Source organism: Peromyscus leucopus, chromosome 14 (genome assembly GCF_004664715.2).
Source record: "Peromyscus leucopus breed LL Stock chromosome 14, UCI_PerLeu_2.1, whole genome shotgun sequence".
In the NCBI taxonomy this organism is placed as follows: Eukaryota; Metazoa; Chordata; class Mammalia; order Rodentia; family Cricetidae; genus Peromyscus; species Peromyscus leucopus.
The window spans coordinates 33,878,596-33,889,704 of record NC_051075.1 but is presented as its reverse complement, the minus strand read 5'-3'; positions in this window follow the sequence as shown (position 1 = coordinate 33,889,704).

The following is an 11,109-nucleotide window of genomic DNA, read 5'->3' as shown; positions in this document are numbered from 1 at the left end:
GAATTGATGAATTTTTGAGCTCATTAAAGAAAAGCATTAATTTTTCTAGCTAATGTGACATGAGTACTGATCCAATGTAGGAAGCACATAACATGAGAGAGAAGAGTAACAGCAGCATTCCATTTCTCGACAAAGAGAGGTTTATTGTAATATAAAAATATCAGTCAAAAAAAAAGCTGGAGTAGACTGCTGGGACTAAAGTTAAAATTGCTTGGCTACATATTTATTCAGAAAATGTGCATTTGTCAATTATATAAAGAAGTATGTGAACAAAGAACATGCAACAGGCCTTGACAACAGGCAAAAGTGGCTAACTCTGAAGGCATGTCAATCATAATCACTACACTTTTACAATGACTGCCCAGCTCAAGTATATAGTCAAATTGCTCACTGTGCCCCTCAAAAATGAAATTACAGCCCCTACTATGAAGTTACTAAAAATACTAAGAAACGCAAGTGAAAATGGCGAGTCATCAATAAAGCCATCACATCTCATTGAGAAACCAAGTAGGAACATGATCTCTAAATCACAGTCTATTGTCAAACATCAAATGATGGAATACTATACAATGATCAAGTGATCAACAATGCAGAGCCTCTCTGTGGCAAAAGAGGGCATTCAAATCATGGGCCATTCATGACAGACTGTAGAACACCATGCTTTTTTTTTTTTTTTTTTTTTTTTTTAGAATACAGTCAGATTTAGCCCTTTGTGAAAATTTCAATCATGTTATCCAAAACACTAATACAGAAAGCAGTATATGAAACCAATACTTCCCACCCAATTTTGATTATGTTTCTTTTTATTTATTCTCTCATAAAATACGTCCTAACCTTAGCCTTCCCTATCTCTATTCCTTCCATTACTCCCTACCCTTAGAACTCTTGTTCCTCCATTTCTCTTCAGAAAAGAGTTGTCCTCCCTTCATGTCAATGAAACGTGGCACAACAAGATGCAATAAGAATAAGTACAAACCCTCATATCAAGGCTGCATAGCAACCCAGTAGGAGGAAAAGGGGCCCAAGAGCAGACAAAAGAGTCAGAGTCACCCCCACTTCCACTGGTGGGAGAAGTCCCACAAGAATCCCAAGCTAAACAACCACAGTATGTATGCAGAGGACATAGTGCAGATGCACGCAGGCAGTTATAGTTGCCATTTCTGTCTCTGTGAGCCCCTATGAGCTTGGCTTAGTTGATTCTGTGGACTGTGTCCTCCTAGTTTTCTATCTCCTTTGACTCCTACAATCTTTCCTACATCACTTCAGAAGAGTTCCCTAAGTTCTGCTTAATGTTTGGCTATGAGTCTCTGCATTAGCTCCCATCAGCTGCCAGAGGAAGCCTCTCTGGTGATGATTGGACTAGGCACTGATCTGTGAGTATAGCAGAATGACATTAGGAGACATTTCGTTGACTTTTTTTGTCAGTCACATTTGGTTCTACCTTAGGTCTCTAAGTCATTCAGCTTCTGGTTCCTGGCCATCCAGGCAGTGTTGACCATGGGTTCCCTCTCTTGGCTTGGGCTTCAAGTTAGATGAGTCATTTGTTCCTCATTCCCACAGACTCTGAGCCATCATTGCCCAAGCACTTCTTGCAGGAAGGACAAGTGGAAGGTTTTGTTGTTGGGTTGATGCTCCAGTCCCACCACTGGAAGCCTTGCTTGGGTACAAAAGATGGCAAATTCAGACTCCCTATCCTCCATTGGGGGAGTCCTCACTAGGGACTCCCTCAAAGGCTCCAGGAAGTTTCCACTGCACTACTTTTCCACATTGGCCCCTGAATGCCCCCTCTTCCTCCATCTTTCTCTCCCTTAACTGATCCCTCCTGTTCCCATCCCCAGCTGCTCCCCATCCACCCAGAAAATCTATTCTATTTCCCCCTCCATACATGTCTCCTAAAGCCCTCCTTGTTACTTATCCTCTCTGGATCTATAGGTTACAGCATGATTATCCTTTACTTAACAGCTAATGTCCACTTGGAAGTGTATACATACCATGTTTGTATTTCTGAGTCTAGGTTACCTCACTCAGGATGACTTTTTCTAGTTCTATTCACTTGCCTGCAAATTTCATGAAATAATTTTTCCAATAGATGAGTAATAATCCATTGTGTAAATGCACTACATTTTCTTCACCCATTCTTCAGTTAAGGGACATCTAGGTTGTTTCTAGTTTCTGGATATTATGAATAAATCACCATTATGAATAAGGTCACTGTGAACATAGTTGAATGAACATAATAGAATGGATCATCTTTTGAGTATATGCCCAAGAGTGGTATAGCTGTGTCTTGAGGTAGATCAATACCTAATTTTCTGAGGAGCCACCATATTGATTTCCATAGTGTCTGTACAAGTTTGGACTCCACCAGCAATGGAGGAGTGCCCCCCTTGCTCTATAAACTTTGCAGCAGGAGCTGTCATTCGTGTTAGTGATCTTAGCTATTCAATTGGTGTTAGAGGAAGTCTCAAAGTACTTTTACTTTATATTCTCTGATGGATAAAGATGTTGAACATTTCTTCAAGTGTTCCTCAGCCATTTGATATTATTCTAATGAGAATTCTGTTTAGATATGTACCCCATTTTTAAATTGGATCGTTTGCTTTCTTGATGTCTAGTTTCTTGAGTTCATTATATATTTTTGGATATGAGCACTCTGTTGGATGTGGAGTTGGTGAAAATATCATATCCCATTTGATATGCTGCTGTTTTGCCCTATTGATTGTGTCCTTTGCCTTACAGAAGCTTTTCATTTTCATGAGGTTCCATGATTGATTGTTGAACTGAGTGTCTGCACTATCCTATCAATGTTCTGTTTAGGAAGTTGTCTGTTGTGCCAATGTGTTCAAAACTATTCCCTATTTTCTCTTATATCAGATTCAGTGTGTTTGGTTTTACATTGAGGTCTTTGATCCACTTGGAGTTGAGTTTTATGCAGGGTGCAAAGAATTGTGTCAGAATTTTGATGGGAATTGCATTGAATCTGTAGACTACTTTTGATAGGATGGCCATTTTTACTATGTTGTTTTTACCAATCCAAGAGCATGGGAGATCTTTCCATCTTCTATCTTCTTCAATTTCTTTCTTCAAAGACTTGACGTTTTGTAATACAAGTCTTTCACTTTCAAGGTATTTTATATTACTTGTGGCTATTGTGAAGTATGTTGTTTCCCTGATTTCTTTCTTAGTCCATTGTCATTTTTATTTAGGAGGGCTACTGATTATTTCTTGCCATCTACTCCTCTTGGGTGTTTTTGCTTCTTTTTGTTTTAGAGCTTTTAGGTGTGCTCTTAAGTGATAGTATGAGACCTCTCCAATTTTTTTCATGTAGGTACTTAGTGCTATGAACTTTCCTCTTAGCACCACTTTCATTGTGTCCTGTAAGTTTGGGTATGTTTTGCAATCATTTTCACTGAATTCTAGGAAGTCTTTATCTTTTTATTTATGTTTTGGCTCAATGATTGTTCAGTATAGAGTTGTTCACTTTCCATGGGACTGTAGATTTTCTGTTGTTGTTGGATATCAGCTTTAATCTGTGGTGGTCTGATAGGATGCAGGGGATTATTTCAATTTCCTTATATCTGTTGAGATCTAGTGTGTGGTCAATTATGGAGAAAGTTCCATGAGATACTGAGAAGAAAGTATATGCTTTTGTGTTTAGGTGAAATGTTCTGTAAATATCTGTTGGGTCAATTTGATATATAATATCTGCTAGTTCCAGTATTTTTCTGTTTAGTTTTTGTCTGAGTTGACCTGCCAGTTGGTGAGAGTGGGGTATTAAAGCTATCAATATGTGAGGGTCAATGTGTGGTTGAAGCTTCAGTATTGTTTCTTTTACAAATGTAGATGTCCTTGTGTTCAGGATGTAGATATTAAGAATCGAAAGATCATCTTGGTGGATTTTGCCTTTGATGAGTATGAAGTTTCCTTCCTTGTCTCTCTCTCTCTCTCTCTTTTTTTTTTTTTTGGTTTTTCGAGACAGGGTTTCTCTGTGTAGCTTTGCGCCTTTCCTGGAACTCACTTGGTAGCCCAGGCTGGCCTTGAACTCACAGAGATCTGCCTGGCTCTGCCTCCCGAGTGCTGGGATTAAAGGCATGCACCACCACCGCCCGGCTCCTTCCATGTCTCTTTTGATTAATTTTGGTTTGAAGTCTTTGTTAGATGTTAGAATAGCTACACCAGCTTGCTTCATAGGTCCATTTGCTTGGAAAATCTTTTTCCAATTCTTTATTATGAGGTAATGTTTATCTTTGATATTGAGGTGGGTTTTTTTGTATGAGGAAGGATGAATCCTGTTTTCAAATCCATTCTGTTAGTCTGTGTCTTTTTATTGGGGAATTGAGCCCATTGATATTGAGAGATATTAATGACCAATGATTGTTCATTTCTGTTATTTTGTTGTAGTTGGTGGTATGTGTGTCTGTTTCCTTTCTTTTGGTTTTGCTGGTGTGAGATTATTTATTTTGTATTTTCACAGTGTAGTTAACTTTCTTCATTGGAGTTTTCTTTCTATTATCTTCTATAGGGCTGGATTTGTAGACAGATGTTGTTTGAATTTGACTTTATCATGGAATATTTTGCTTTCTCAATTGATGGTGATTGAAAGCTTTTCTGGGTATAGTAGTCTGAGCTGGCATCTGTGGTCTTTTAGAATCTGCATGACATCTGTCCAGCCCCTTTTGGCTTTTAGAGTCTCTGTTGAGGTGCTGGTGTAATTAATTCTAATAAGTCTACCTTTATATGTTACTTAATCATTTTCCCTTGTAGCATTTCTTTTAATATTCTTTCTTCATTCTGTGTGTTTAGCATTTTGATTATTATGTGATGGGGTGACTTTCTTTTCTGGTCCAATCTATTCAATTTTCTGTATGCTCTTTATATGTTCACAGGCACCTCCTTTAGGTTAGGATTTTTTTCTATGATTTTGTTGAAAATATTTTCTGAACCTTTGAGCTGGAATTCTTCTCCTTATATTCCTATTATTCTTAGTTTTGGTTTTTTAATAGGGTCCCATATTGCTGGGATGTTTTGTTTCAGAAATTTTTTAGAGTTAATGTTTCCTTTGACTGATATATCTATTTCTTCTATTGTATCTTTAATGCCTGAGATTCTCTATTCTATCTCTTATATTCTATTGATCATACTTGTGTCTGTAGTTCCTGTTCACTTACCTAGATTTTCCATTTCCAGAATTCCATCAGTTTGTGTTTTCTTTATTGCTTTTATTTGCATTTTCAGGTCTTGGATATTTTTATTCATTTCTTTTAACTTTTTTCCCTGACTTTCTTTAAGGAATTCAGTCATTTCCTCTAATTTTGTGTTTGTCTTTTCCTCAGTCTCTTTAAAGGATTTATTCATTTCTTCTTAAAGGACCTCTATTATCTTCATAAAGTTTGTTTTAAAGTCTTTTTTATTTTTATTTTTTTGTGCTTCAAACATGCTGAAATATTCAGGGCTTGCTGTAGTAGGATAGTTGAGATCTGGTAGTGACATATTACCCTGGCTATTATGTATTATGTTCTTATGTTGGCATCTAGGCATCTGTATTTGTAACGATTATACATCTAGGTCTGTTTTCTGTGTATTTGTTGGATGAGTGTTTTGTTTCTTGGTTTCTGTTATTCCTGGGTCTTCTGGCTGCTGTGACCTTTGGTTAAATAGAAGGTCTCCACCCAAGTTGGGAGCTGGACAGAGTGACCTCTGGTCCTGCAGGAGGTCTCCACCTGAGCTGGGGGTTGGGACACAGCAATGAGGAATAGGGGATAGGTTGCAGGGGACCTGAAGAGTGAAGTGTGTCTCTGAGCAGACAGTTCAAGTTGGGGACTGGAGTTCTGGTGGCCTGCATGGCCTCTGATCTAGTAGGGAATCTCCACCAGAGTTGGAGACTGGTGCATGAAAAGGAGGAGAAGAGTGGGTATGGGAATAATGTTCACAGGGAGGGGGACTCAGAGAGTGGAGGAGGTCTGTGGGTGGGTGGCCTACCTGGAGTTCTGGTGGCTATTGTGGCCTTTGCTCTTGTAGGGAGTCTCTGCCTGAGTTGGGTGCTGGAATATGGCAAAGAGGAGGGAAGGGGAACTGGGGATATTGTCTAAGGCAGGTACCTAGAGAGTAGAGGAGGTCTATGGGTGGGCAGTCTATCTGGTCTTCTGGTGGATGTGGCCTGTGCTTGGGCAGGGGATGCTTGCTGGAGATGGGGGCTGGGACTCAATGACAAGGTCAGGAGGGATAACTGAGGATTGGGTCTGTTGGAAGCTAGAGTAGAGGATGTCTTCAGGCAGAAGGCCTACCTCATCTACTGGCCAACATGGCCTGTGGTTTTGCAGGGGGTGCCTGCCCAAGGGAACTGAGAGAGTCTAATTTTGATTATATTTCTAACACTGTCTAGTGCAAATTCTACGCCTTCAATGGCTGCCTCGATGTAATATGTAAAGAAGTGTACATATGTCTTACATGAGGCTGTGTAACAGAACAGACATTTGGAGGAAGATGTGTCATCAAAGCTAAATGTGTGCCTGTCTGCTTTCTTAGAACTCCTTGAAAATTATCTGACCATGGCCAGCCTTAACTATATCATTTCAGGGTATGTACTAATAGGCTCACTCAGGAACGTCTTTTCTAGGTCCCTTACTTAAGAGCAGCCCACTGGCTGTGCTAGAATCCGCTAAGCCTAGATCACAGAAGCAGACTGTGTACTTCTCCATGTTTGTGTTGCCCAACATCTCTCTGGCATTTTAAATTGATGATAGGCTATTCCTGCCTAATAAAACAGCAAGCACTGCCCATTAGAGCTTGCTTTTCCTTATCCCCTCAACTTCTATGAGTGAGTAAAAAAAAGAAAAAAGGAAAGGAAAGCAACATGACTTCTCCTTAGCATGGTGGAGGAGAAAGTTTATTGTGGATATGTGGAAGAGCATAGCCAGAGACAGGGACCTCTAGGAGAGTCCAGAGTGGACATGATGCTGAGACATGTGAAGAGAGAGGGGAGAGAGAGGGACCAAGTACAGCAGCCAGGAGGTCCAAAGGTACAAAAAGGTGGGCAACCAAAATGGCTGGATTATAAAGGGAAGAGCAGCCCAGCCCTCTGCAAGCTAGGAGACCTCTGTAACAGGTAGGGACTGAGGGATGCAGAGAGAACCTGGTGGCCAGTATCTGCTTTGATATGTCAAGTAGGACCTCAGCCATTTGTCCCAGGTTTAAAACCTAACAATGGGGGTTGGGGATTTAGCTCAGTGGTAGAGCGCTTGCCTAGCAAGCGCAAAGCCCTGGGTTCAGTCCTCAGCCCTGAAATTAAACAAAACAAAACCTAACAATGAACAGATTATTAAATGTGCACCATCACACCAGCCAACTTTATATGTATACTCGTTGGGCTCTATGTCACAAGAGTTGTCAATGGGACAAAACTGACCCCAACAGTCTTCATTGTCAGAGATCTTACAGCTCACAAAGCCATACTGCCAAATTCTTACTCCTTATCTCCACTTTCGACATTCTGTGTGTGTGTGTACACAAGTGTGTATGCAAATACACTCATCTGCGCATGCACCTGTGGGCCACAGGTCAATGTCAGGCGTCTTTTTCAGCATTTTAAATGCAGTGTGTGTGTGTGTGTGTGTGTGTGTGTGTGTGTGTGTGTGTGTGTGTGCCTAGGCCAGGTGCACAAGTGGAGGTCAGAGAACATCATGCAGGGGTCTTTTCCATCTATGTCTATCTCAGGATTGGAGCTCAGAGCTTCTGTTACACAGCCTGGCTGTTGAGCCCCCAGGATCCACCTGTTTCTGCTTCCTGCTTCCCAATACCGAATTACGGATGCATGCCACCATGTCTGGCTTTCATGTGTGTGCTGTGGCTCTAAGTTCAGGTCCTGATGCTTAATGCAGTATTGTGAGCTAGGCTAGCCTGGAGATCGCCCACAGGCCCTGATGAGGAGATGCAGGCATTTTCCCCCTCACCTAGACATAGTCATGCTGGGTAAGGCCAGCTGTGGACTGGTGCCAGGGCCTACGAAGTGTTGTATTCAGGGTACTGGACCTTGACATTTCCCCTGTATGTATATGGTCAAATGTTCCAGATGTGAAATACTTTGTATGCCATCCTAGAATGTACCTTGCTAAAAGGGAATCTGAGATAGTCTGAGCTCCCTGTAATTCTGTCTGATGTTCTTTCCCAACTTATTTTTTGCTTCTGCATTTGAGGGGTATAACAAGAGCTGTGCCCTTGGTAAACTCGGTGGCTTGGGTCTTCAGCCCTTGCAACCTTCCTGTCCCTAGCTTTTGATTCTTTTGTCATGGTCTACTCATGCTTTGCCCTGGGGTCCCGTCAGGAACCCTGATCCTGCTGGGTTGGGTCAAGTGGCAGCTGAGCAGGGATGAAGTAAGGGAACACATATTGACAAGGCAGGTACAGCCCTTAAGTCTCAGACTTAGACTAGGGATGTCTGGCCTGAAGGAAGAAGCCGGATAGTCAGGAGTAAAACCTGGCACAGGAAGATTCTAAGGAAAACTCGATTTTTCCCCCCCTGAATGCTTTACTCTCTGTCTCATTTTCCATTACATCATGTGACGCTGAAACACTTAGAAAAAAAATTTTTTTGCTTTTGTGAAAAAGATAAAAATAACAAATCGAGAAATAGGGATAAAAGGCCCCGAGGATTAGGAAGCTGCTTCAGTTCTTGAATTACTTTCACTTTATGAGGCCTCAGAGGACTAAGAGGAAGTCTCTTTTTTTTGATGGTACGGTCATAAAATCACACAAAAAGGCTCCGACCTGCTTGGCTGAGTGATGATTAGATCCTCAGTTAAAGCCTTCTGCCTTTCATTTGTGGAAGCTGGGGGAGCCTGGGCCCCCTAATAAAGTGTTTTGGACAGAAAAGCCTGCTTGTTTTCCTCGATTAATCCCACTACAGCAGGGCATTTCCCCTCAGGGTAATAAGAAGAGCATGGCTGGCTGACCAAGCCACTGGAGTTTGGGTCCGGAGAAAAGTGCCCGGGGGTGGGGTAGGCATGGGAGGCTGACACAAGCATTCCACAGGACAAAGGTCTAAGGTATTTCCCGCCTTCGAGTCTCTTTCCTATCTCCACCGCGGGGCTTCATTTCTACACATCCGAGTTTCCCCAGCTCCAATTTCTAAACCTAATTCCCCAACTGTCTCTCCGATGGAACGGAGCTAATGATCTGCCTCCCTGTCAGAGCAGCAGCTATTGCCAGATTGTCCTGAGTGGTTAAGCAGAGGAGGGACCCTGGCACGTGGGGTTTGACCCTCACACCCTCAGTTTCAAGCTCGTTCGATTGGTATGTCCCCCGAAGCCCGGCCCCGGGTCAGGCCAGGGGTCAGACTCTGTAACGGGAGGAAGAACCAGTCTACCTAAGACATTGGATCTAAAAGGTCAAAGCTAGACTCCACGACTATGGCAGGGAGCAGCTGACACCATGCCCCATCCAGGAACCTGGCTGATCCTTTCTTTGGAGACTTAAGAAGTTGCTGTTCTTTATTCCCTTCCCCATGCCCGCCCCCTCCAGCCCCTCATCTCTTCTGCACCCCCGAGAGAAACCTCACTTCCATCAGTCATCTATGTGCTCTGCCTTCTTGAGCGGAAGATGTTTGTTTTGTAGTTTTAATGTTTTGTTTTAAATTTGACAGTTTTTTTTGTTTTGTTTTGTTTTTTAAGGTGCGCAGGCTATGCTGGGTCTCAGTGTTACTGCCGCTGGGTATCTCCAGGTCCATTTTCCTCTCACTGAGATCAACGTTTATCCCCCCTCAGGACTCCTTTGGTCCACACACATCGGCTCTTGTGTCTCCCAATCTAACAATACGTTGACTAAAGCTCTCTAGGTTGTTTCCTTTTCACAATGAAAAGTATAAAAATATAATCCCTACAAAAATGGTGTTCAGACGGGTGACGGTGGCGCACGCCTTTAATCCCAGCCCTCGGGAGGAAGAGCCAGGCAGATCTCTGTGAGTTCGAGGCCAGCCTGGACTACAGAGTGAGCTCCAGGAAAGGAGCAAAGCTACACAGAGAAACCCTGTCTCGAAAAACCAAAAAAAAAAAAAAGTTCAAAATCTTGTTTTATTAAACTGCCTTATGTATGCGTAAGTATATTTAGCGAGTCTATATATGATTATAGTTTGTTTCTTTGCAGCATGTACTTAGCACTGTTGTAAATTTGGCACTCCCGACTCCTGTCAATCTTTGCTGGCCGTCCTTGCAAAGGCGGCAGTTGGGGCTGCAGCCTACGTCATCAACTGCCTGCGGCCACCAGGTCCGGGAAATAGAGTTGCGCAGCAACGCGGCCCCTTAAAGGTCCTGGCCATCTCCAGATGGCTGTCTTTGCTCCTTTTCTCTCTCTTCTCTCTCTGTGTGTCTGTCTCTCTCACATCCGCACTCCCCAAACAAACCTCTTACCTTAGCTCTGTTTCTCAGGCATGGCCTTAGTGTTCAAAGGTATCTTTTCTGCCATTTTATCATTACAGGTACCGAAATGACTTCTAACTAAATGCTCACGTAAACTAAAACTAGTTAACTTGCCCTAACTTCATTTTGTTCCTAGAAAAACTAGAATTTAAAAAAATGCAATAAATAACGACACTGGCTAATGGTCTTGAATCTTCCTTTCAAATAATTAATATGAATTTCCAAATTTAAAAAACTGTAAAAGTGCCTTAAGAACAAGATACACATAATTATACAGTTCTGGTCGGAATGTTATCCTTGATCCTCATCCCAATTCTGGCTCTGCAATATGGTCCCCATTACTCAGATAATAACTTACATCTGTGCCTTTAAATGTGTTTTATATATACGGGAATGTATGCAGAAACACAAACATTGTCAGGATTTGGGGGATATTTTTACCTCTACGGCCTCGTCAAAAAACAAACAAAAAGGCTTTGCAAGATCCACTGTAAGCAGGGCGGTGGTGGCGCACGCCTTTAATCCCAGCACTCGGGAGGCAGAGGCAGGCGGATCTCTGTGAGTTCGAGGCCAGCCTGGGCTACCAAGTGAGTTCCAGGAAAGGCGCAAAGCTACACAGAGAAACCCTGTCTCGAAAAACCAAAAAAAAAAAAAAAAAAAGATCCACGGTAAGGCTCTGTCTTATCATCTGAGGTAGTAA